We start from the raw sequence: 4,521 nt of genomic DNA, 5'->3' as shown, positions 1-4,521 counted from the left end.
GCTTTTTCGGCAGTATTTCGATTTTTGGGCGGTATCTTCTTGCTTCGATCTTTGCGAAAAGATCCGGATTGATGAGCTTCCCGAGAACCTTTATATCTGTTATCCATTTTCCTCAGAATATGTATTCACAGACGAAAACTCACTGTAACGCACAGTTGCACGAACGGCAAGCTACTGACGAAACGCGTCCAATTTCCGGCAAAGAATAACGGTCGTGTGATATTTCCGTTATACCTGGACCCGACCACGCCCGAAAACACAATAGAATCGTAAAACAGGTCTAGACACGCTCTCTTCGAAGGGTCGCTGCCTCTCGGCTCGGCCGCAAAACAGGCGGTACGGCGCGCTCTCGGAGACGGTTTACTCTCTCGGCTGTAACTTCGTTATTTATCGAGATATTGACTTGCAATTTTAACCAGATATTCTTGAGACCTCAAGCATCAAGAAAATGCAAAAAAAAAATCGATTTTTTCGACCATGCTAGGTGTATATCTTCCCTTAAAGTATTCAGTAGGAAAATCCTTCGGTTAATGGTAAAATATTTTACTATTGAATGTATTCCAGTAGGAATATTATTCGATCAATGGTATATTAGTTACCATTGGATACTTATCAATAAAAATACCATTTGATCAGTGGTATAATATTTTGCCATTGCTATGTCGACCGTAATAAGTGTTATTGTTAACTGTTTGAATTTGAGTGAGAATTTTGAATAAGAATCGTTACTCAACCGCCTCTCCTATCTTCCTCTCACGTGTGTAATAGACAAAGATTCGCTAGTAAAGAACCACGCCACTCTATCACAGCAATCGAGTGAGCACCTTCGGTGAGGCCAGCCGTCGTCGCGTCGCAGGAACGAAGTTTTGTCCGTCCTCTTCGCGTAATCTCGCGAAGGAATAACGGCCACAGCATACACAGTGCCAAATTGACGCCAAAATTGACTCAATCCGTTCTACATTCTCACAAAATGTGATAAGGGTGGTCTGGGACATCCTGTAAATATACATAAATTATTGCATGTATTTTTCAAACTAATTTATCGTTTACTCTCAAATGCATAATAATGTTAAGTTAAAAATATAAAAGCAATAATTGTGTCACTATTTCGCCAATATACAGGGCGTCTCACACTCTCCTCCGGGCATTTTATGGGGACGTAGAACAGGTTGAGATGAACATAAAAATCCTATATTGTTTTGCAATATTCGCAATAATTATCGAGATATTAATTGTAGAAAACTTGTAAATGATCATGCAGGATATGGTAAATGAGTTATAATAGCGTCGACTGCCGTCGTATACTTATACCCTTATAGAAATATCATACTAAGAATCATTGATAATTACTTATTATCCAGTATTTTTAATACTGAAAATAAGTAATTATCAATGATTCTTAATATGATATTTCTATAAGGGTACTTTAGGTCAAATTGAACAAAAGAATCCTCTACCATTTTCCAAATAATTACATAGATTTTTAATTATTAATTAAAAAAGATTATTGCACGATTTTGCGTGATAATGCACTCATCTTCTTTAATTAATAATTAAAAATCTATGTGATTGTTCCGGAATCGGCTAATAATTTGATAATCTAAGCGAAGCGTTGAAAGTCGCGTTCGCGGATCCTCATTCGCGATCCTTTCTTTCGATTACTCGTGTGCGCCGTGCGTCAAGTAGGATCCGTCGCGCACCCCTCATTTTTATGCCGATCGGAATATATATTCGTTTTCTTTATTAAACTGTGTATTGTTGTCGTGTTTCGTTTTGATTTGTGACACGCAATCAACAACAAAGACTTGTGTTCCGCGTTGTGCCGTTCTTCTGTCGAACTACCAAACTGCCGTTCTAACCGTCTATAGCATCACGGATTCCGACTTTTCCGATTATTCGGACATTCGCATCGATTAGACGTGGCGAACGGTGTGTCGTGTCCTCGCGCTCGGATCTTGATCGCTGCTACGTACGTTCCGCCGCGAGAAGATTTCCGTCGCGTTCGGAGCTAATGTATATAGCTCTGCCCAAGATCTCCGTCGCGTCCGCGAGCAGCACGTTTGATCAAGGGCAAGATTTCCGTTCGTTCCGTACCGTCAATATCCACCGTTCATAGATCTGTATTTTCAAATAGGCAAATCGAATCTTGACCACAATCGAATAAAGTGCGTGAGATCAAATGTCAAACTGTTAGCGGTCAATCTATTTTCTCCTCTATTCCTGATCCAAAACCAATAACCTTAGTAATTAGCACATTCCCGAACAGTGATTATTTGCAAAATGGTAGAGGACTTTTTTGTTCAATTTACCATATCCTGCATGATTATTCACAAATTTTCTACAATTAATATCTCGATAATTATTGCGAATATTGCAAAACGGTATAGAATTTTTATGTTCATCTCAACCTGTTCTACGTCCCCACAAAATGCTCGGAGGAGAGTGTGAGACCCCCTGTATATTATATTAATATCTATTGCATATTAACTGTTTTCACTTTCAATATGTTAGTAAATATATCATTACAATGTTTTGTTAGCACATAAAGATACATTATATAAGCACAAGTTATGAAGATTTCGTCAGAGCCATTTGAATCATTACTTGTTGTCTAATCACTAAAATTAATCAATAGCAACAAAGATTAAGACAATGATTAGGAAATAGGCTGAGTGACCGGCGAAGAAGTTCGAGTTCGAAACCGGACGCAGAAACACATATAAGCGAAACGCCGCAAAATATGATGTACGTGTTTTTTTTTGTATTATTTAAAAAAAAATAACCAAGTATTAAGTTATATGGGAATGCGTGCGACTGTATTTGTGTATGCCCGTATGTTAATAATATTTTATATATTTGGTACCACTGGTAAGTGGTAAAATCACTAACCAGTTGTAAAATCGCTCAATGTTAAAGTATTACTATTGGCAAAAATTCATTCAATTTGCCATTGAAAATACCATTGAAAAAGCCATTCACGTTGAATGATTTTTTTTAATGGTAAAACCATTTATTTTTCACGACGGAACATACTGAATATAGGTGCAAAAAGTAGTTGCTATAAACAAAACATTTGTAAGGGCTAAGGCAGATGAAACGTAAGCGTCGTAGTCGTAAATGTAAAATAAGACAAAGAAAAACGTAAACGTAAGTCATGAAAGGCTATTAGTCTTATGTTTACGTTTTTTTATTTTATATATACGATTACGACGCTTACGTCTTATTCTCTGCCTTAGTCCTAATTCCTCACGAATTCTCAAAATGTTCTAGGAATTAAGTTGCGAAGTATTCGCTATAATGAAGTCCTAAAGAATATTTCAAGATGAACACTACTGTGGTTAATTCTTCAAGAATTCTTCGAGTATTCATTTTTCTAGTTCTATATCTATTCTTTAAAATGAATTCTCTAGCAACTTCTGTTCATCTCTGTGCTTTCTGGGAACAAACTAGACGCGTTATCGCTAAATGGAAGAGGACTTTTCTAATCTTCTCGCTTAGCTCTATACCCTTATGGAGTTGGTGTGTTACAATTTTGACACACCCTATATATATATATATATATATATATATATATATATATATATATATATATATATATAATATTGTTAGGTGTATATCAGTTGGACACGGGGTAATTGGACACAGTCCAATCACAAGTCGCTGTTCCAAGGGACCCTACAAATGTCTCTAATCATACGGTGCTGTGATTGGCTGTGTCCAAATGCACCGTGTCCAAGTGCACCGCTCCCAATATTGTTTGGTTAAGACGTCTTGGAGTTAAATCTATTTTAATTCATAAGAAAGGGATTGTTCATGTATGAATTACATCTAAAGAAGTTCTTAAAATTCGAATAGGATAATTAAAAGGTAAAATGCATCAATTACACAGCTCCACAAAAAAAAATCGCCGGCACCCGAGACGAGAATAGGTGTCCTATATGTTTTTGGGGTCGCTGATCACGAATCTGCACTCAGAATTGCCGTATCGCATCAAAATTTTGAATAAATCGCAAAAAATCGTTCATAGGTTCATCGGTTTGGGGTTTATGGATTTGAGGTTTGGGGTTTATGGGTTTGGAGTTTATGGATTTGGGGTTTCTCTCCTGACTGCCTGCCCACCTGGTCACCTGCCAGCCTGTCTGTCTGCCTTCCCACCCACCGCCTGCTCGCCTGACTGTCTGTGTGCCTGCTTGCCCAAGGGGACTCACGCTAATCTAGCACCCCGAATCGTGAGAGGCGAGGGGACTCACGCTAATCTACGCCAAGTTGTACAAGTATGTATTTGTGAAATGGATCTAGCGTTACCCATCTTAAACCACGTGGAGGTACCATTTCTTTTAAGACTTACCCGAAATGTTCGGGGGCGCCTACGCCAGGTTATATAAGTATATATTTTTATTATTCTTTTTTGTAAAATCGAGTTATCTTCTTTTCAAATGATCTTCTAACGCCTTTTCTTTTATGTTCATTTATAGTATCACGATCCAAGCTCCAGCAGTAATCTGACATCATACGTTCGTT

The 4,521-nt window shown here is 37.7% G+C and overlaps 2 protein-coding genes across 8 annotated transcripts in view; one reads left to right on the top strand and one right to left on the bottom strand.

Annotated features, from left to right (window-relative positions):
* LOC116843356 (F-actin-monooxygenase Mical) overlaps window positions 1-4,521 on the top strand; it is an 874,436-nt gene that overhangs the window by 623,758 nt on the left and 246,157 nt on the right. The window lies entirely within an intron of this gene.
* Window positions 1-4,521, bottom strand: part of LOC116843361 — a 48,225-nt gene that overhangs the window by 175 nt on the left and 43,529 nt on the right. The gene's annotated exons all lie outside the window — the stretch shown is intronic.

This window comes from Odontomachus brunneus, unplaced genomic scaffold (assembly GCF_010583005.1).
Source record: "Odontomachus brunneus isolate Ranch 3 - 2012 unplaced genomic scaffold, Obru_v1 Obru_scaffold_032, whole genome shotgun sequence".
NCBI lineage: Eukaryota > Metazoa > Arthropoda > Insecta > Hymenoptera > Formicidae > Odontomachus > Odontomachus brunneus.
Note: the sequence above shows the minus strand (reverse complement) of the source record. Positions and strands in the feature narration are given on the sequence as shown.